This window comes from Miniopterus schreibersii, assembly GCF_964146895.1.
Source record: "Miniopterus schreibersii genome assembly, chromosome: 12".
In the NCBI taxonomy this organism is placed as follows: domain Eukaryota; kingdom Metazoa; phylum Chordata; class Mammalia; order Chiroptera; family Miniopteridae; genus Miniopterus; species Miniopterus schreibersii.
In genome coordinates this window covers 61360052-61383508 of record NC_138112.1, presented here as the reverse complement: position 1 = coordinate 61383508, position 23457 = coordinate 61360052, and the positions used below count along the sequence as shown (strand labels likewise).

At 37.0% G+C, this 23457-nt stretch overlaps 1 long non-coding RNA gene across 1 annotated transcript in view; it reads right to left on the bottom strand.

The window, feature by feature from the left end:
• The window catches only part of LOC308565440, a 67312-nt gene that overhangs the window by 13527 nt on the left and 30328 nt on the right, over nucleotides 1-23457 (bottom strand). Inside the window, exons 3-6 of the long non-coding RNA XR_014000040.1 lie at nucleotides 19084-19530; nucleotides 7580-7682; nucleotides 6059-6158; nucleotides 1453-1558 (exon numbers count right to left, since the gene is read on the bottom strand). This is a non-coding gene — a long non-coding RNA (uncharacterized lncRNA). The remainder of the gene's footprint in view (nucleotides 1-1452; nucleotides 1559-6058; nucleotides 6159-7579; nucleotides 7683-19083; nucleotides 19531-23457) is intronic.

Genomic DNA, 23457 nt, shown 5'->3' with positions numbered 1-23457 from the left:
TCACAGTCTGGCTCATGCTACCTCTTCATATTCCAAACGTAAATGTTCGCCCTCCCCTCCAGGAACCTGTGGGCCTGCATTCACCAGACCCTAGCTCTTTGCTGTTTTCACCCGGACACCCCATTTGGGGGTCCACTATGGACGAATAAAGCTGGAGAGCTTGGGTAAGTTAGAACCCCAAGGAAGCATGTCAACCATGGACATCGCCATTCGTATCTCTGAAAGTACCTTGCTCATAACTAACCTTGACACTTTAGAGCAACACAAAAATCAGAGTATGCCCTCAAATGTGGGGGAGAAGAGTGTTAGGCCGATCTTGTTGATGTGGTAAAAATAAAAAAGCTAAGTGGAGTATGGTGCAAACACATAGAGGGAAGAATTGGAAAACAGATCTAGGAAAATGAAGTTGGGGGAAAACAGCATAATTCTCACTTTCCCCTATAAAATTCACAGGCAGGAATCCTAAAAATCCGTCTCCCTGAGTTCACTATTGCCTACTTTCCACTTCCAAAGCCATATTTTCAAAGGCTGTGACCTTTCTAGTACAAACGATTCTGCAAACGCAAAGTGGAGGTTTCCTATGAGGGCGGGAGAGTTGGCCACTCCCGGGCCCAGCCAGTGTCGGGGCAGATCACAGCCTGAGTTCTGCCACTCCTGTCACCTTGTCCTGTGCTCCCAAAGGACTGAAGGTTAGCCTGTGACCACGCTGGGCTCCTCTCTAACGTGATTCCATCACCCGACTACCAGCAGATGCTGAAGTGGGAGCAGCCGGGGGAGTCAGGATCAGAAGGCAAAAACCAGAGAGGCTTGAGCTAAGGTGGAGCCTGTGCCTCACCTCTCCCGGGGTTCCCGAACCTTCCTCGCAGCGTGGGGGTGGCCTGGGATGCTGGGCAGGGGGGAGGGGTGCACATGGAGAGCCCCCAGTGTCCTCAAACCCGACAGCAGCGCAGACAATAATACGGGCAGAAATAACAGCAGTGTTTTTCTCTTTTAATAATAATAAAAAAAAGACAAACTAAAAGCCCCTTTTTAAAATACTGACATGGTAGGTAAGTGCTTTTTATACAGAATAATACACAAGTGGGTTCAGAGCCAGAAAAACCTTATCTTTGCTTTAGCCTCTGTGTTGTTGGCTTCTATTTTTCCACACAAACAGACAATCCAGCCCTCATTCACTAACCAGGGCTATTGTAACTGGGGAGCAAGCACAGTGGGGAGCCTTTAAACCCCTCGAGAAACTCCCGCCACCCCGCCCCTGGCTTGGAGGATTGTAAAGGGAACTCCCCAAGCTGCTTACTCTGCCCCCTCCCCTCCTCAGGCCTCGGCACCAAATTAACCCATTTTGAAAAGAAAGCGCTAAGCATAAACCTAGTTGAAAGGGATTTTTTAAAAAGTTCAGATAACAGTTATTCTAAACAGCAACAGGTTAACAGACGAACATTAACTGCTTACGAGTTACAACCCCAGCTGTGGACGGGCCGCTTCTTGCTTTGCTGGAACCACCAACGCTGCCAAACTCTTTCCCCCAACTGCCTTTCCCTGTTGGGAAACCAAGTTCCTAGAAATAGTGAAAACGAGAATTTTCTTTATCATGGGCTTTTAAAACATTAACCGAAGATCCAGTCTAACACTGATTAGCATAAAATTAGTTCTCTCTCTCCTTCTTCCCTCTCTCCCTTTTTTAATTAATTTGGGAAAATTCACTTCTTTCCCTACTGGGCTTTCCTACCTGGCATCACTCTAGAAGTGACAGAGCTTTCTCTCTCTTTCCCTTCAGCCTTACTTGAAATTCCTCACAAATTTCCCTGGCTTCACTGTATTGCGATACTGGCCAAATTTCACCAACTGTTATTCTCATAGAAAATGTAAAATGAGGGGGTTGTACAGGACAATCTCCAAGGTCCCATTTAGCTCAAACATTCTATCTGTGTCTATGATGATCCAGAGAAACTGGAATAACTCCATATGAGCACCCAAATTTGGGTCTCATTTCTCTGTTTTACTGCTGTCACAATTCTATAAACTTTTTACTGAATGACAATATAGCACACATCTTTCTGCCTTTTTTAGGCCAACAATTCCCTCTCCACACTGTTTCTTCAGCCTAATTCCTTTCTCTCTAAGAAACCATTTGGTATCACGAAATACTCCATTCTTTCCATCAAGGGCACCACTGTTACCAGCAGCCTTTTTCTGACCTAATCCTTAATAATGCCACACGGTCTCCTAAGTAAAACAACAGTGTCTGCTTTGCCAGTCCCTATTATCGCCCGTGTCCTAATCCTCAACTGCAGCATTTACTGAGACCTTCCCAGCTGACAGACACTGTTCTAAGCCCTGCACATTTACTCTTAACAACCTTATAATGCAGATTCTATTACCAGCCCCATTTTACAGATGAGGAATTTAAGGCAAACAGAGGTTAAGTCAGTTGCCCAAGGGGTATTCCCATTGAGGGAGGGATCCAAGTTTGAAAGCCACATATTTGGGGTATAGAGTTTGCACTCTTAACCACTTCAATGCATTGCTTCTCTGACTAAATGATTTCCATGGACCCTCCCCATTCTAAAACACATTGATTACCCAGCTCTTGATTATCTCAGAATGTCTAGTCTCCTAATTGATAAATTAGGCATAATCACAATATCTACTTGACGGAGTTGTGAGAATCTTAAAAAGTTTAATGTAAAGCATTCAAAATGATGCAGGGCACAGAGTAAACAGTTTGAAGAAATGTTAGCAATTGTTTAATGAGAGATTTCTTCATTTGCAGATGAAGACCTTCAGGTCAGTAGTAGGAAAACCAGGACTGGACCTGGAACCTAGAAGTAATGCACCCTGCTCTTTTAAAAAAATACCACTTATTAATGTAGTGCTAACTACAGAGACACACTTAAATTTTAAGACTTTAAAATAGCTCTTGTCTTATGTTTCTTAGTCCAGGGTCTACCTGTTGAACCACAGTCCTTCTCTGACTACAAAGCAAAGTCCAAGGAATCAAAGACTCTGGATTTGCCCACCTGCTCCTCCTGTCACACAGCTGGACTTTGTACCAGTAAATCACCAGTGTCTGTTTTTTGGAAGACCAAGTTCACCAGAGGCTTCATATCCATTAAAAATCACCTCGTATTGAGTATAGGTTTAAAGTCATTTCAATCGGTGATGTTGATTTGGTGAAACATAAGCCTGGTACTTCAAAATGAGCCCAATTTATATTTATTAATTGAAAAATAAATTGGTGTTTAAAAGGAAAGATTTTCTTCCCTGCATAAACAAAACTGGGACTGGCATGGGTTGTATAGGGGACATTTATATTTTTAAATCAATGTGATGTGTTAACTATGATGATGACAGTCGATTTAGGCATGCATTTGTGTACAGCAAAGAATCAAGGACCTGAAGTCAACCCAATGGGAGCTAGGCTGTCCCAGAATTTTACAATGGAAGCTATCCTTTCCCTATTAGAGTATATTTTCTTTCTGTGGTCTCATGGCAATAAATATATAAAAACATACATTTTGTGATAAATGCTATACTGACACATCAAAAGAGTATTATGTTATTTGGGTAGAATACAACTACTGTAGCAATGACTATTCAAAAGACGAAGCATTTTTAAGAAGCACATTAACCTGGTAATTCCAAAGACCAAAATAAAATCATCTCAGTCCAGTTTATATTTTCATAATTTATGTCATTAGCTTCAGACTTTCAGTTCGCTTATACCATGATTCTGGCTACTTTAATTTCCTCTCAAGTGCTTATCCAGGAACCTAAGTTTCTCAAAACTTTGTATTTCTGTGACCTTCCCCAAGGAACTTTCCACCTCACCCTGAGATCAGAACCCAAACTTTTCAGCATTCAGCTCAGGTAAGTAAAAATGAGTACGTCTTCATTTTTAAATGTCTACCATGCTTTTATTGTAGCTTCAATTCTAGAATTTTAAATGCATTTAAAAACTAAATAAGTAGTAATTTTGCACAGGATTTTCATTTTATGCTGGTTTATGAGTTACCAACGATATTCCAAGAACTGAAGCCTCACTTCGGAACATCGAATTTGCCTGTCAGTCCAGAGGAATTTTAAATCCATGCTCCTCTCTTGTGCATGCATAAAAATATTATCTCAATTAGGTTTTTTTACTGTTTATTATGAAAATTTTCAAACAAAGAGAAGTAGAAAAAGTATAACAAACATCATCTCTTTTCAATAGTTATTAACATTTAGTCATATTTGACAACCTCTCTTATGTTTTTGCTAAAGTACTCTAAAAAATACAGATATGGCATTTCACTCCCAAATACTTCACTGTGCAGGCCTAAAAAGAACATTTTCCTGCATAACCAGAATGCCACTGTCACTCCTACAAAATGAACAATAATTTCCTAATACCCAGGCCATACTCTAATTTCTCCACTTGTAATCCAATTTCCTTAAGTCTCTATTCTGTCGTCAGTGACAGTACACGTGTTCTTAGACAAAAGCCACCTTTAGAGTGGCTAATTCTATCCAGTTCTGCTAAGGAATCAATGCCCCCTCTGAACTGCTCCAGGCCCATTATCTGATGGATCATCAGGCGTCTTCTAATCTTGCCCTTGTGCCTATTGGGGATGTCACTTTAAATCAAACACTGATGAGAACTGATAAAATATCCTGTGGAATTTCAAATAGATATTTTTTCCTCAATAATCAGTGTGCATTGGAGAGCAAAGAAAGTGGGACAAGGGACCATAAAACCCTAAATATAGTCACAGTTTAAAATGAGGTTGTTTTGCCTAATCATCCCGTGCAGGTCTATATAGCTCAATCTATACAAGATACAAACGTTGTAATTTTCTACAGAACAAATTCACTGAAATTCAGATAAAATTCACTTTTCCTTCAATCATTTAGTTAATTCAGTAAAAGTGAAATTATAATAATCCATAGAATAACTGGATTATTTAGATTTTCTAGTTGTAAGAAAGGGAGAGGTAGAAAATCTGAGACCGTGGTGGAGTAGATGGGTGTTGCACTCACCTCCTCCCAGGACTAAACTGGAATTACAACTAAAATTTAGAACGATCAACCTGAATTACCAACTGAAGAATATCTGATCAGAAGTCTTATAACCAAGGATTTACAGGAGTCACGCTGAGACTGGTGGAAAGGGCAGAGACGCGAATAGAGGCTTCATACCTCAACACAACAAAGGCCATATATGGCAAGCCCACAACCAACAGCATACTCAGTGGGCAAAAACTAAAACCATTTCCCTTAAGATCAGAATCAAGGCAGGGGTGTCCACTTCCACCACTCTTATTCAACATAGTACTGGAGTCCCAGACACAGCCATCAGACGGGAAGAAAACATAAAAGGCACCCCAATTGGAAAGGAGGAAGTAAAACTGTCATTATGCGCACATGACATGACACTGTTTACAGAGAACCCGAAAGATTCCAACCCAAAACTACTACAACTGATGAGCGAATTCAGCAAAGTAGCAAAATCAACATCCAGAAATCAGTTGCATTTTTATACACCAAAAATGAACTCCCAGAAAGAGAAACTAAGAAAACAATTCCATTAAAAAAATACTTAGGAAGAAATTTAACCAAAAAATGTAAAGGACCTGTACTTGGAAAATTATAGGACGCTGAAGAAAGAAATGGAAGAGAATACACATAAGTGGAAGCACACACCGTGCTCACGGACAGGAAGAATGAACATCATTGAATGGCCACACTACCCAAGCAATCTATAGATTCAATGCAATCCCATCAAGATACCAAAGGCACATTTCACAGAGCTAGAGCAAACATCCCCAAAATGCATATGGAACCACAAAGACCCCGAAGAACAAAGTTGGAGGAATCATGCTGCCTGATATCAAACTATACCACGAGGCCATAGTGATGAAAAGAATATATGCACCCCTAGGCTCACTGCGGCATTATTTACAGTAGCCAAGATTTGGAAGCAGCCCAAGTGCCATCAGTAGAGGAGCGGATAAAAAAGTGATGAGTGGTACGCTTACACCATGGAATACTACTAGGCCATAAAAAAGGGAAACCTTACCTTTTGCGACAGCAGGGATGGACCTGGAGAGTACTGTGCTCAGTGCAATAAGCCAGGCAGAGAAAGACAAGGACCGTATGATTTCACTCATATGTGGAATCTAATGAACAAAATAGAAACAGACTCATAGATACAGAGAACAGACTAACAGCTGTCAGAGGGGACAGGGGTTTGGGGGCTGGTGAAAAAGGTGAGGGGATAAAGCAAAACAAAAACAGAAACCCTCATGGACACAGACGACAGTGCGGTGACTGCCACAGGGAAAGGGGGCTGGGGGAGATAGGAGAGGGTAAAGGGGGGTAAATGGTGACGGAAGGAGACTTGACTTGGGGTGGTGAGCACACAATACAATAAACAAATGATATGTTATAGAATTGTACACCTTAAACCTATATAATTTTATTAACCCATGTTACTCCAATAAATTCAATGAAAATTTATAAAAAATGAAGAGGTATTTTGTGGGGTGGGGAAGAACACTGGAAGTTGCCCTACATAAATTTTAAGTCATGCTCAGTCATAAAGACCAGGGTGAAAGGTCTCTCTTGTCCCTTTTATAGGAAATGATCAGAAGAGTAGAGAAAATGGGTAGCCTAACTAACATAATCTCTTCTCTTCAATTTCATCGGTAATCTACTTGTTTTTCTAGAAATGAACACGTCTCCCAAAAACTGAGTCTCTCAAAAACTAATGCAAACAAGGGAAGGTGGTGAAGGATTCTGCAAACTCCGACACTTGAAGCTGCCTTGAGGGCTTTTTGATTCCATGTCATTTAGGGTAAGAACATAGCTTGGAACAGCTAAACAACATGCTTTTTTAATCTTTATTTTTCATACCTTCTCCTTCTCCCAGAAGCCACAAAGCAACCTTAAAAATATGTGCTATGCTATAATTTTTAAACTGTTATTTTCATTGGCTTACATATGACCGCCCGAGTTAAGAAAATACAAATTTTGTTTTTTCATTGAGGTAAAACTGTATGGGGAAAAGGTAAAGCTACCTCTTCTTTCCACGGTAGCCAAAGTATATCACCTCATGCTTTCCTACGTTACTTTCTTCTCTTTTAATAAGCATATAACAACAAAAGTAGGAAGCAGAAAATATTTACAGATATCATCAGAACTGAGCGAGGCATGCCCGGCACCACTCAGCTACATGCCACCCCCTTAAGATCCTCCTTCTAAAACACATGCCAACATGCCACACACGTACATTTACAAAAATACCTCTGCAGAAATGTTTCTATTTGATACAATAACTTATGTAGAGAAAGTCTAAGTGAACTGCTCCCAAAATGAGGGCAAAGGACAGCTTGGGAAAAGCAGAATCCAAACAACCTCAAAATAAGAACACACACACACATACACACACACTATAGAACTATCAGTGCTCACAGGAAAGAGGTTTTGTTTTCTTATAAAGGAGATTTTTCTGAATGAAGCTTACAGTTTAAGGGGCTCTGCACTAGGCCGTCCTTCACAGGCATTCAGCTGCCCGGGAAGCAGTGTCAGCCTCACTTACCTGACAAGTACTTGCTGGTCACCTCCACATGCCCAGTAAGGGAAACACTGGCCTTTCAAGCTGGAGGGGATCCTCAGAGGTCATCTCATACGATTGATTCGCTCTACAGATGAAGACAAGAGAGGTAAAATGACTAACCAGGGTCACACGGCTTGCTGAACTGTTTACCTTCTTAACTAGATGCAAAGGGGTCAAAAACAAAAACTGCCCAATAGAAAGAGAACAGCTCCCCAAACTAAAAGATGAAGAATTGTACCTCCTGGCCACTCTTCAGGAGAAGAGAAAGGTGGTTTCCTGTCGCATGCCACTGAATGAGGGCAGGAAGGCATCAGCAGGGATGATCACGTGGGGAAGGACGTGCGTGCAGCCTGTCTGTCCATCTGCACATATGCTGAGGGGCTCTGCAGCCAGTGCCATGGCCAGTGATGGATTTCTGAGTTTTTAGATCACCATAGCCCCTTTGCACTCTTTACTTCTTATATTTGCCTTTTTTTTTTTTTTTTTTTTTGCTTTCAAGGCTTTGTTCAGGAGAGTGGTAAGGGGAGGTGGCCAACAACTAAGTTATTTATTGATTTTTCTGGGAAGTTTTGGGGACTAAAGGAAAAGACTGAAGACTGTCTTTGTTGTAGGGAAGGCTAAAAGGCTATCATTCAGTACAGAAAAGAAGCTGCGCTCACTAGGAATTCACCAAATGAAATTAGTTCTAAAGCCCATCGAGCCTGTGGCTGAGGCAGTGTGTCCTTCCTCGTAGACATAGAGAGAAGTGATTCCCAAGGAGGGAAACATCCCCAGGCAGCTCAAGGAGCCCGATGAATGGGCCCACCAAGGGGCCCGAACCACCTACCATTGATCTCTTCTAGACCAAAGACCCTGTAATCCCTGTAATTAGAATCGCCCGATGCATTTAAAGCTTGGAAACAAAGAAAATTGAAAAAATGCTAAGGACAAACAAAAATATAATAGTAGCTTTCTCAAGGTACATTTAGAGATAATGAACCAGATTTACTCCTATCACGAACAAAAATACCACAAGTGACCACAACTTAAATGCCAAGACGTCACAGGACCCCATTAGAATCATTTGACACAGCTCATTTGGGAAATTGTAATATTGTGAAAACTGTCATATTTTGTCAAGAAGTCTGGACAAATAGTTCAATACAAAGGGGTTGCAAATAGGCTTTGTCAGAACTGGCAGTTAACTAGATTTTTCCAAGTTGTAGACAGAGAGGAATAAAGATGCCTCTTTTCCCCGCTCCCCTTTCCAACCCATCCACGTTTCCCTAGAAGACTAGCCCTGCGTACATCAACTTCCAAATCCACCGACATGGGAAAAAACTGGTTAGGGATCGGTTCGTGTTCGGCCAAGTCTCAATGATAAACATAGACTCAGACACTGGGTGAAATGTGGTTATGAGATTAATGCTATGGCTTATCAATAAAGCTGAGTGGCATTCTTAAATGCTCACGTGGTACAGCCCACGACACTTTTGATTAAGTCAGTCAAATAATGTTACAAAAGCCAATATTACTTGTTTGAAAATTATTTAGATATATAAAACCAAAAGAATATATGTGTACGTATGCTTCCATACATTCATCCACTTCTCTGGTCGTGGCTATAATGCAGGGTTAAAAAAAAATATATAGAATGTTAGCACAGCTCTGAAGGCCAGCTCTAACCCAGCCGAATGTGTATTAGGACATAATGTTTTTAAATCAAAGTAACCTGAATATTTGCCTGGGGGTGGAGTGGTCTTGTCCATTTTCACTGACACTTACTCAGGGTGGGGCAAAAGTAGGTTTACAGTTGGGAGTATTAAAAACACAGAGTTTCTTCTTGTGCTATTATTTATTGTATTCTCCATACAAACAACTGTAAAGCTACTTTTACCCCACCCTGCGCTGAGAAACATCTTTTCAGGTAGCTGATTTCTATCTGCAGGTTGTGAGCTCGTGCTCATCTGAATGCCTAACAAATCTTGAGGATTAAAAATGCTTTTAAAATTCTAGTCCATAGTGACAGTGAAAAGTGATGAAGGCCATAAGGTTTGTTTTGTTTTTGTGTGGGGGTTTTTTTTGGTGGTTTTTTTTTGTAGGTTTTTTTTGGTATTATTTGGAGAGCAAAAGAGACATAGCTGATAGTTTCCAAGCACGAACCGATAATGATGTCATTGAAAATGCTTAAATCTTTTTTATTTGGGGTAAGCTTCAAAGAGAAGGTTCTTCAGCAAAATGGGATATCACTGAAAAAAACAAGACATGGGAAGCTGACTACAAAAAGGTAAAGAAAAATTTTTGTTTATAAGAGAAAAATAAAGTTTCATTGAGAGGGAGTCCAATTTCCTTAGTAATTTTTAAAAAATCATTACTTTGTAATATTTATTTTATGTGGCATGTTGCAAACATTTTAAACTATAATTATATATTTCTTTCAATAGGGCATTTTGTAAAAAAAAAATAATAATAATAACGTCATGAGGGCAAAAACTTCTGGACCAATACTGAGAGTTTTAAACATTATTACTACTTGCATTAAATTAGCAAAAGGAAAATTTTGCCAGTACTTTTCAATTTTTCTAATAATACTTTTAAAATACAGATAAAAAATTTTAAACATTAGGCAAGATCAAAACTTAAAGATTTATTATTTATCATGGTACAGATTTTAAAGGTTAGTATTAATATCAAATTCTTCAATCAAAATCTAAGGAAAAGAATATAATTTAGAATATCTGAAAATATATTTTAGAAACAAACACAATTCACTTGTTAGGCTTTTAGAAATTCTGGCAACTACTTGAAGAGACCAGAATATAGATTTTTTAATACTATGAAATTTTAAAAAGTTAATAAAAAATTACATGCTAACAGATATAATATCACTATTTTAAAATGTTTTTTGAATATTTAGAAAATGCATATGTAAATAGTAATCAAACAGTAACATGTCATTTTAGTTTTTATCCATGATTCTTATTTAATAAGATATCACTATTACTATTTTGTTAAATGATGTCATTTTAACTCAGAAATGTATATATATTTTTCTTAAATGCAGTTCATTGTAATCAAGTTAATTGTTGTTGTTTTTTAAATTAAGGACTAATATTTGTACATTTAGATAGCAAATTCAGGAGATAGTAGGGTTTACCCCTAAATTTCTCTTAATGTTTGTGTAGTTCTATATAATAATTATAAAGACAATTACTGTGCTTTTATAATGTCAGTATATCTGTATGAAAACCAGAAATCTGCACAGGACTATGTTGCCTGGGGAGCTGACAACTGAATGTTTATAAACGTCACGTAGCTAGAACTGAGTCATATTAACATTTTGTACCCTTTAAAACCAAGCCATCCTTCCTTAACATTCAAAACTGTGAGATTAATTAATTTATAAAATAAAGTACTGTAAAGTAAATGTAACTTGTTAGCCATGGATTTGAAGGTTCTAAAACTGTATTAAAATTCCCCTCTTTATTGATTCTTTCTATGGTAGTTTCTGTTCTGTGTAATAGCCTTTATTAAAATTATTATTTTTATCCCATAGAATATAAAACATTTATTCCTATGTCAGTGCAAATCGTTTAGTAAAATATAATTATAACCCATGTTTTGAGTTACCTTTTACATCAAAACTGTAATCTGCTGCAGCTTTTTTATTTAAGACCAAGGGTTGGCAAAATAGAAAAAATTTTAAAAGTATTGTTTTCCCATGTAATACTTATGATACTACAAGTCTCAGATAAAATAAAGATAATCTTTTTTTCTAAAATCATTGTTTTAGCAACTTTTAAAAAATAAAATGCAAGAAAATTTCAATATGCCATATAGTTTCTGTTTCTTGTTACTAGTTCATGTATTTGTATGTAAAACAAAAGTGCATGATTTTATATGCATTTTAAAAACCAATAAAGGGACGTGTAATTAGTTCTAGAATGTATATTCTATCATTAGAACTTATTTTTAAAAAATAGAAGTAAATGGAAGGTTTATATTCCAGCTAAAGGGTACAAAAATCTGAGTAATAAAATACCAACTTATATAAATACTTGCCATTCAAACTAAAATTTTGTTATTCTGCTTTACAAATCTAAAAAGAGCTTAATTAAAGTAATTTTTAAAATTTTATATTTAGTTAAGATTAGTTTTTAGCAAATATTTTAAATAGAATTTCTATCCAGAATGTATACATTTCCATTGTTTTACAAATAGATATAATAATTTTTTCAATTCAGTTTTTCAAAATTTAAATTAAAAAATCTTAAGCAATTAATATTTTCTTAGTAATTCTTTGCTTTTCTTGGAAATAAAACCTTTAGTGAAATAAGCTTATCTTTATCTCAGTATTTCAAATATTAGTATTTCAAACATCAAGAATTTAAGCTGTTTTTAAAAACATAAGAAGAGTTTTATATATTTATAATAATTTTATTCTTAAGAATATTTGTAAATTAGAAATAATTCATATTAAAATTTAGAAATTGCCAATGATTCCTCATGGGAGAAATTAATTATATTGGTTTTTAATAGTATCATATGTTTATTCTTACTCCAAAATTGTTTATTTTGGTCTTTTTAATATTTTTGAATTATTAAAGACAGATTTCAGGACTAAATTGACAATGAACTTCTATAGTTATCAACTTGCCTTAATGAAAATGTTCCTGCTTGGCAAAATTTAAACAAAATAATTTGTAAGGATAAAATCCTGTTTTTCTAATTTGGTTGTTTCTTTTAAAATAACGTTCACATAATCAATCATGTGGTAAAATTTCTTTCATACTCACAGCATATTTTTAAGACGTGATTCCTTCAAAAACATCTTTTAGTCATTTCTTTTTTTTTCTGAACTACAAATCAATTGCCAAATTGATTACTGGGTAATAATCAAAATTCAGTTTTTCAGATTATTTTAGAATTATCTACTTTTATTTTAATTTTGAAAATACATTAAGTCAAAGAAGGTATAATTATATCATTTTAAACAGTAACCATTAGCTTAGTAGTTAATGACTAAGACCGGTATTTTGCCACAGGCTTTATAAAAGCTTTGTTAAGAGTTTAAAATATTTAATTATTCTATCTTGAAAAAAATCTTTAAGTATTACAAAACTGTAATAAAAAATCTTAAAAGTTAAATTTGGGAAATTTTTCATTTTGGGTTTTGTTTTCTTTTTATATTTCTGCAACCCAGCTCCACAGAGCTTAGGCTGTTTGTGAGCTGATACCACCCATTTCATGCCTGATGTTTGGGAACACGGTTTGGGTAACACGTTTGTTTGTGGAACTGCCTTTGAAATTTTGTGTGTGCCGGACCCTTTCTTTAAAGCAGTCGTAAAATGAGGGCGATTCTGTTGAATGTCCACGAGTCTCTATTTGAAGAAAAAGACAAACAATAAGCTTCTTTCTTATATTCATTGAACTAATCCTGGTTTAAATATTGTGCTTCTGATTGTCTAGTGGGACCTCTGATGGACTGTGGCAGTAGTAATTTCTGGCATGATTTTCAAATTTTATTTAATTTAAATATCTGATATAATTCGTGGACTATTAATCTACCCAATGTTTACCTGGAAATTTGCAGTTCAGTTTTACGTAAATATTTACATTAAAACTGTAAAAGTATATTCGTAATTGATTTAAAAAATATTTTTAAAAGATTGTGTCTCTTTAGCTGACCGGATCGATGTAATTACTGTTGAGATTTCGAACCTTTATAATTTCTTAGCTTGGCTGTTACTTTAGCATCTATCAGTAACTACCCTAATGTGTACTAGACACTCTGGTGATAATTCCTTTATTTAAATTGTGCAATTCCCAAGTATATACAAATACCACGTGAACAGAGCCACAGGGCATCACATCCAGCTGACAGCTAATGAGTTTCTTTTGTCTTCTGTTAAATTTGTCATCTCATCTGAAAAAAAGAAAGGTACTTAGAAAGTTAGTCTAGAGAAAACTTTTTTTGGGGAGAGGGGAGTCATTACATTTGTCTATCCCTCAGAAAAATAACTTTAGATTTTCTTGAAAGAGGGTTTCCCAAGAAGAGCCTTACTTTCTTTTTCTTTAAATTACATACATTTCATTCAGGTTGAATGCATAGAAGAAAGAAAAAAAAGAAATGTTCGTGAAATTTCTTCCTGACTCATATCCTATAGCCCCTCTTCAAGCTCTCAGGGTGAAGTTCAATTATCTGGGTAATTGGTGGACAAACAGTGAGGACAAACAAGCCACGCAGTTCGGGCTCCTCCAATCTTCTTTTTTCAGGGAGGAAATTTTTTTCTTCTTTGAATTATCTGAATAACTGCTTCAACTCTCCAGTTCAATTTGCATGTCTAGACAGGAAACTAGACTGAATAAGGCTTGGAAAGACTGTGATTTCTAAAACTACTTTTTAAAAAAACCCCGCATCTTTTATTGTCATTCTTACTATCTTCCATGTGTAACCTCGCCGGCTGCTTGCATCTGAGGCCTTCCAGAAATCTCGTGTCATTTTAAGCAGTCATTATCCGGAAATATATATACGTTTTAAAACTTACCAGGGTCTGTTTTATTTTTTCCCTTTAAAAAACCCACCACAGATCTTAATTTGGCACTTATATGAAGGAAAATAAGACTTATCTCCCCCAAACCCCAGTTTTTATGAACAAATAAAAGTGTTTTACCTCTTTATACAAAAAGAAAAGGTATCTGGGGATTTTTAAAAACACACTGCTGTTTAAAGGTAAGTTTTTCAAGGTAACTACTTAAAGGCAACTCTTTTGAGAGAAGAAAAGGAATGGTTTTATTTGTTAAATGTAAGATTTGTTCAATTACATTTTGCTGAAACCCTTTTTTCAAAAGTGATTGATCATTTCATAAGACCAAAAAAAAAAAAGGCTACTTAAAAATTCATGTTATCTGAGGAATTTACAACAAAGAAACCTAAAGCTTTCTTCATCATTCTTTCCAATGGCTAGTGGCGGACTGGAAAGAGTTAAAAATATGATTGAATGGAAGTGGTCAGGGGCACAAATTTCCAGTCATGAGAGAAATAATTACTGGGGATGTAACGTCCAAGATGATGACTCTCGGGAACAGTGCTGTATGGTATGTTTGAAAGTTGCTAAGAGAGTAAATCCTAGAAGTTCTCATCACAAGGAAAGAAAATTTATTTAGTGACTCTACGAGTTAATGGGTGTTAACTAAACTTATTGTGGTGATCATTTTGCAACATATGCATGTCAACCCAGTATGCTGTACACCTTCACCTGCATAGTGCTGCATGCCAATTATATCTCAATAAAACTGACAAATAAGAAAGAGAAAAATATCTGATTGAATGAGAAGCTCTAATAAATATTAGCTTATTGCTCCGACAATTACTACATGGATAAAGCAAGACCTTCTATGGAATCTTTCATCTTCAACCGTTTTAAATAAATTACTCTCCTTCCAGATTAAAACGGGGAAAGTAAAGCTTTAGCCACAAGATCCAAACACTGTACACCTCCTTGAATCTTGTCAATCAACTGGGCTTAAAGCATTTCTCGAGCAACATTATTTTTCCTTGTAGTCATTCTCGAGACCCACCAACTGGCAGCTGGAAAACACTCTCTTTGGCATCACGAATGGGACTCCTTCACTATTAATCGAGTTGAGCTAACCAAAAGAAAAAAATTCAAAACAAAAAAGGGGTTTTTTTTGGTTTTTGTTTTTAAATATATCTTTATTGATTTCAGAGAGAGGAAGGGAGAGGGAGAGAGAGGGAGAGAGAGAGATAGAAACATCAGCTGCCTCCTGCGGGGCCCCGACTGGGGATGGAGCCTGCAACCCGGGCATGTGCCCTGACCGGGAATCGAACCGCGATCGCCTGGATCCTAGGCCAATGCTCAACCTCTGAGCCACGCCCGGCCAGGCCAAAAAAGGTTTTGATTGTAAACCTTGTAGAACTGTTAAACCCCAACCTATTAAAATTCATGAGATTGCCTTTTGAAAATGGTCCTTTCTTAAGCCATGTTGGTTTGGGAGCACCTAGATAAATTCTTACAGGCCTTTCCTCTCCATCCCCAGAAAAAATTTTCCCAGTAGAAATCAGTTTTCTAATAAAGATCAAAACATAACAGAATAAAATGCCCTGTTCCCCAAACATCGTGCAGTGCATTCATTCAGCTCTCTCATCCCACGTCTCCCTTCCTAAGACAATCCACCTCTCTCCAAGGGCAGGGCCATGCAACTTTATAAAACCGCATCAGGTCACTTAGGATGCAAACCCTTTCCTGTTTGGGAGCAAAAGGCTGGAGCACCGGCTACACGACTGGTTCTGTGACTCAACTAAACCTTTAGCCAGAGCCAGCTTTTGTTTTTCAGAAGAGGAGCCTTTATGCATACGTATGGAGACCGTTCCATGTGGATTTTCTAGTGCAGTACCAATTAAAAAAAAAAAAAGTTATTCTTTTCAATAAAAGCAAATGATTAAACATGCATTAAATGTGATGCAAATTTATAGCTCTGAAAGGTTTTTCCTATCAATAGACAAATAATTCAGGGAAGAAAGACATCCATCAAATAAAATATCCTCATTTCTAGTTGATGATCGAGTTGCCACCATCAAGCTTAAGAATTTGGAAAATATTTCATTAAAGGGATAGAAACATGAATTCTAAATTTTCAGTTGTCAGGCTCCCCAAAGGGTACAGTATCTGGTAACCAAGATATGGGTTTACATTTTCATTTTGAGACACACAGGTGACCACAGTCCCTTTACTCTTGACCTACCTATTATTATATATTCCTATCTGCCTACATAACCCTAAAATAATCAATCAGTTTAATCAATTCCATCAGTACTATGACGAGTAGAACAAGGCAAGCCAGCTGTTTGCACAAAAAATCCCATCTGGTTGGTCCACGTAGCCATGGCCTTCCTGCTGCTGATGGAAGGGTTCTTGTTGACTCTGATGCAGCCAACAGAAGGAAGGGAAGGAAGGACCTCAGCCTTCTCCTCTACCTCACGCACCACCCATCAACATGACCCACCCAGGCAGCAAACGCAGAGTGCTCACCTTGGACTTTGCAGACCTGAGGAACCTATAGATCCGGTAGAGGGGAAAAGTATACTTCGGCCTTGGGGCCCAAACCCTTGGGTCTTATACATGTCAGAGAAACAGCATATGGAACTGGAGTAAAATATTTTGAAAATCCTTGTAGGTTTTTTGTTGGGGTATTGTTTGTCTGGGTTGTTTTTAATTATAAATCTACAAAGCATTTTGATGACTGTATTTCTAAATTCATTGTCTGTAAGTGTCCATTTAAATTTCTACTTGAACAAAGGATGACTTGGAATTGTGTATATTTTATTGTGGTGGTAATTTAAGGAACATTATGTCTCCATTTCATAGACTCTGATCCTCTTATGTCCTAAAAGCAAACAAATAACACTTTCTAAATTATTGGTAACCTACATATTGTTCCTGGGGTTTTTGAGCGGAATTTCTGTGCAAATGTCTTCATAGCTTAAACAAATAAGCAAACCAGTGCAGCTTGACTCAGAGGTAACGAATGGACCGGAGTTGCTTCTCTTTGTCTTTTAGGTTGCCCAGCCTTCTAAAAACCGATACAATCTAAAGCAGAATGGTCATCCATCATATCTGATTTATGTACATATCATATTTAATATTTTGAGTGTGTACCGTCAAGGAAAATAATGTAGTCAGGAAATACTAAGTTGGTTTACACAGAACAAGTAACCTCTGGTATGCTGGCATTTGAGAGAACTTTTCCATGACTATGTCATGTGACTCTTTGTTAGTTTTCCCTTTTCTTAAATGATCTCATTACAACAATTACAGTACCTTACATGTGTATATGACTTTGGTGCTTTTACAGACATTATCTCTTTTGATATATATCAGTGATGATGTTATTCTTGGCCCCATTTCAGGGAGATTAAAAGCTCAGTCTCTGAAACAAAACTGATGAGAATTAATCGTGGTCCCCTTAATTTTCAAGCTGTATAACCTTGAGCATGCTTCATAGCCTTTCTGAGTCTCAGTTTACTTATCTGTAAAGTGGGGATGTGATATGATTGTTGTGAGGTTTAAATGAATAAAAGTGCTGAGTCGAGTGGTTGGTACATAGTACATACTCAAGAAATGATGGTCTTTAAATGGAAGGTAAATGAAGCTTAGAGATATTGAGAGAGGTGCCCTTCATAACAAAAACCAGGACCCAGGTTAGCTGACCTCAGAGCCAACCATGAAGCCCTCTCACTTTGTTTGCAATGCAGCTATTTGAAAGTGTGACTCAGCATTGTTTCTAACTACCTTCTGCTTACATACTGTTCAAACACAAAAGCACTTTTTCCTCTTAACCCGTGGACTTCAAAACCTTCCATAGATGCCTTCATGAAAGTCAGTGGACACCTGAGCCTTGTCCTGGTACGTGAAAATGCAACAAGGTTAACTCATAAAAGCATATCACTAAGAAAAAATATACCACAAAATGAGCTTCAGTAGGAAGCTCAGTGACCCAGCAGGAAGCTGTTCCAAGAAGCAAGCTGGTGAGTGAGACTGAGGAAAAGTCTCAAGATCTTTATATCAGTGTATTTTTGTCTATCTTTTTAAACAGACATTCTTAGTACACATCATCTGGCTATTCTGCTGGTTTAAGAGGGAAAATGTGAGGCCTGGCTCAGTTGGTTGGGCGTCGTCCTGTGCACCAAAAGGTTGCTGGTTCAATTCCTGGTCAGGGCACATGCCAAGATTGTAGCTCGATCCCCAGTAGGGATCATGCAGGGATCGAGGTTTCACACTGATGTTTTTCTCTCTCTCCTTCTCCATTCCTCTCTCTGTAAAAATGAATTTTAAAAATCTTTAAAAAATAAAATAAAAGGAAAGGAAAAATGCCTTGGCTTTAATGTGTGGTAAGTGCCCAGAACTTCCAAATATAAAATACCAGTCCCTTACATCATCGTACATATATTCTTTCCCATCTCCATTGAGAAAACTTATAAATGAAACTCATTTTGGTACTATGGTTTTTGAATTTTCTAATGAGGCTCTTTCCCTTGAGTTCTAAGTGAGGCCATTCCCAAGAACAAAGTTCCTTGTTACTGCTTCACATCTCAGCTCCCTAGGTGCTTTCTGAGTCACTTCAGCTTAATTTATTTACCCTTTGGCTGACTGTCTTCAATGCGTGTTTGAGCCCAACTGATGTTCGAGTATGTCATAATCACAGGCAATAAAACTGTGGTCCTCTGTTTTTAACCTTGGAGCCAATGTCATTCCATCTCTGAACTTAATGTTCTAGGCTCTTGAGCCCTAAATTTCTGGTACATTCTAATCCTGGAATCCTCAAAAACTAATGGCGATGTTTCATAATTTCAAGTTAGCATTTTCTTACATGGAACTTTGCCAGCAATTTGCCAGAGGAGAGATACTCTGTTTTGTTTCTGGGAGAACTAAAAGATGGAGAGAGATGAGGGAGAAACGTAGAAACAGAGACAAAATGTAACTCACCTTTCAGTAGGACATTTTTTGAGTTGGCTACTAGTACTATGGTTGACTTTCAAAACAATAGCTCTCAAACATTTAACCAAAAATGTATAGTGCAAAATGGATCAATCTCTTTGTTCGGTGAAATGTCAGTTGGAAGATAGCTTTAATGTACATAGTGTCAAAATATTTCTTGGTTTTATAGGAGGCATAAGTTGTCAAGTACCAGCTGAAATTCTTCATGAAATAAACAAAAAAACAGGGCCAGGGTTTGAGATTCTTCTTCAATCAGCACAAAGAAAATTAAAAATTCTAACCCAGGATCTCCAGAGATGACACATATTTTTTCATGTAGAGAAAAATAATGAACATAAATAAATAAAATCAAAACTATCTTGATGTTATTAGTCTTAGAGGAAAATTCCCTGGAACTTGGGCATCTCTTTAGATTCTTTCTTCAGCAGGAGACTCCTTCCAAAGAGAAAAGAAAAATAACAATTATATAGAATAATTGCAGAACTCTGGTTGACAAGAGTAAAGGGACACTAGTTTTCTGGCTTTACACTGGGTCCAGGTAAATCTGTCCAAATTCAGATCTTCCTAGTAAATAAGATGTTACCTTTCTAAATACAAACTCCAACCTATTTTGTTTCAGCCCAGACCAAACCCATATTTTTCCCAAGTTTGTTTCATAAACTGTAATGTCTAATGTTGTTTCCTTAGACATGACAAATAAAATATGATCTCCCTAGTACACGGCTCAATTCATGTAAAAAGATACTGGAGACGATTCACTAACCTGGAACCTTGCAAACAGCAGAGAGGATAGACAGTGGTGCCTCCTGTCTGTGAGGACATGAGATTTTATGACCTGGTAGGATGTCTGTGGAATGGACACTTGAACGTTCACACTAGCTGCAAGGCATGGGTCCTGGCATTGCTTCTACCCCTACTCATTGCTCCCTTTCTGCTGGGTGCTGGGTGACTCAGGTTCTTGGTTTTGGCACATACAGACTTTCTCCTCTGAGTTTCAAAGGCAGTTTAGTTCAACAGACACTGAACGGAGTGGTTCATGACTCAGGGAACAACTGTTTGGTGGCCAAAGAGAAATGATCTTGCCATAAGAACATCCTGCAATCTGTTATCTCCTTCCTTCATGAAATCTCCAAGATCACAGGAAGAACTCATCCCAAGGAGATATCGACTCTCAAGTAGAGAAGTGGAAAAAAAATCCTAGAGAGACCCAGTGCCTCTAGTTGGGGTCAGGATGACTAATCACCCTCCCAATCTTACAACCCCCAAGTCAGAAGCAGAACTAGTCTGAAAGTCTCCTAAATGTGAATTACTGATAATTTAGGGAAGTTATTTTTCCCCCCCTATAACTTCCTGTATCTCAAGGGAGATAGGTCATCACAATCATTACCTGCTTTCTCAAGTAGTCCAGATTAGGCACTGAAAATCTCCCTGAGTCACTCATCAAGTTTTGTCCATACTTGAGGGTCACTTGAATATTAAAAAGAGATACTGGTGATGGGATTCAATGAAATGGAAGATTATAAAAGTCCAGTGTGAAAAATCTATGGACCAACAGCATATCTATCTCTTTGACTATCAAGCATCCCTCACCAGCACCAAATCCCAGTGAGGCTTTTATATATAGTTCACCAAAACTTAACATGGAATTTTTTTTTTTTTTAGTGGACAGAGTGAGGGAGAGAACAGACAAGAAACTAACAAAATCCTTCTCTGATATGAAGGCAGTGTAGAGGTTTAAAATGTATGCTTTTAGATGCAGACTGCCTGGGATCAAATCCCAACTCCTACCTATTAACATTGCAACTGTGGGCAAGTTATACCATCTCTTTATATCACAGTTTTCTAATCTGTAAAATGGGGATAATGCAGGCACATATCACAAAGGGTTGTTGTGAATATTAAATAGTTAAAATATGTGAAACACTTAGAAGAATGCCTGACACATAGTAGACATTCAAAATTTTAGCTAATATTGCAAGAATAAATTTTTTGAAGTTTTAAATTACTTTCATACTGAATATAATTTTTTAAAAATACAGATTTTGACCCTTCCAGTGTGTCTTCCTAAGTTTTTATTTGCTTGGCCTCTCTTTTCCCTCTTCTAATACTCATTTGCTCTCATTCATACTCTCACACACAATTACACACAAGCACACAACCACACTTATGATAAGAGCATTAAACCAGAATTTGCAAACAATGTCTTGAATTCCACATATCACCTTGGCCATGCTCTTTGTCTATAAAAAATATATTTCATTCACATGCCTTTTCAGAGATATCCCATTTCTCAAAGGTAATACTATAACCATTTAAAATGGAGGGTTGTGAACAAGTGAGAGTAAATCACTCAATTGTACTAGAGACTTACACTTTCATCCATAATGGCATAATTAGTACCAGACTAGTCCTCTTGTTATAAACAAATACAAAACTGTAACAGAAGTTTTCACACTTTAGACCATAATCAGAGAAGGAATGTGATCCTTGAGAAAAGGAAAAAATATGATATTGGTCCCATAATCCTTCATCAGCTCTACATCTTTCTGCCTAGAAGCACCTTCTAGACTGTACTGCATAAGGTAGTGTGAGCAAAGTGCAATGATCTCACCGAGCTGATGGGGTAAAGATTGGAGTTCAGGGTTGCTTAGGTGGCTGAAATTTGTGCATTGGGTAACAGAGAGAAAGAGGCTGTACACACACACACACACACACACACACACACACACATATCCAGAAATATGCATAAAAGTCTCCTTGAATCTTTCACTGAACGTTAAATTGTGCATGCAGAGGAAAAGGCTGTGAGTCATGACAGAGAGTAATCACTGAGGAACTGTGAGCTGAACAAAGATTCCAAAGACTGCATAGGGCTTGGAGATATTGGAGAACTGATCAGCCACATTTGAGAGACCTCACTGTGCATACTTGGCATTCAGTTGAGATCTCAGAAAGGTAAAGTATTAGGAGTAGGACTACTCAACTCTAGAGTAAGGGTTCCTTTATACTCTCCCTAAAAACTTTTAAAACAAGCCTCAAGAGGATCAAGATAGTCTGTGAGCAAATGAACCATATGGAAGAACAAAAGTTAAGACTCTTTGAAGGAAGACAAATAAATCCAGTTTTGCAACAATGTAAAATCTGCAATGTCCAGTATACAGTGAAAAAAATCACTAGCTATGTAAAGAAACAGAAAAATGTGACCTATAACCAAGGGGGGGAAAACAATGAAAAGAAACAGACCCAGAGATAGCTCAGATGTTAAAATTGGTAGACAAGGACTTTAAAACATGTCAAGAATTTAAAGCAAACTTGACATAATAGGTGAATGAATAAGGAATCTTAGTATAATAACAGAATCTATAAAAGGACCAAATAAAAATTCTAAAAGTAAAAATTATTATGTCTGAAATAAAAAATTTACAGTGAGTTTCATAGCAAATTGGACACTACAGAAGAAGAAACTAAAGAACTTGAAGCACAGAAAGTAAAAAAGACTGACTATATCACAAAGATAATATAAAATGGTCTAATACAGGTATAACTGGCATCCCAGAAGGAAAGGAAAGAGATTGAATCAGAAAAAGTACTTGAAGACCAAATGACCAACTTTCCTCTCACTTTGATGAAAAATAACAACCCAGAGATACCAGAAAGTTAACAAACCTCAAGAAGCAAAGATACAAGCGAAACCACAGGAACCTTGCAAACAGCAAAGTTCATTGCTGAAGCCAAAGGTAAGTAGAAGAATCTTTAAAAATAGTCAGATAATCACATACAGAGGAACAAGATTTAAAGTACTGATTTCTCATCAGGAGCAATGAAAGTCGAAATCCAGTGGAATGATATTTTTAACGTACCGAAAGGTATAAAAGAAAAACTTGCCAACTGAGAATTCAATGTCCAGTGAAAATCTCTTTGAAAAAATTTAGGGCAAAATAACAACTGTTTTTAGATAAATAAAAGCTGAGCTAATTTATTACTAGCAGATCCACACTAGAAGAAATATTAAAGGAAGTCTTTTGGGCTGAAGGAAAATTGCATACACAAAGGCACAAAGAGTATCATATATGTATGTGGGTAAATATAGGGATTTTTGTTTCCTAATTTCATAATTCCTTAAAAGTAATTGTATAAAAGTGTGGTTTATAATATATGCAGAAATAAAATGTATAAAAATGTTACATTGTAAAATTCTTACAATATACACGAAATAGCATCATAATAATTCATGGGAGGCTGTAGTAAGTTAACAGCAGAAAAAAAGTGAAAATCAAGTAGATATAGTTAAAAGCTTATAGAGGTGATAAAACAGTAATAACAGATTCTAAATTATTATAAAAGAAGGCAAAAAAAAAAAAA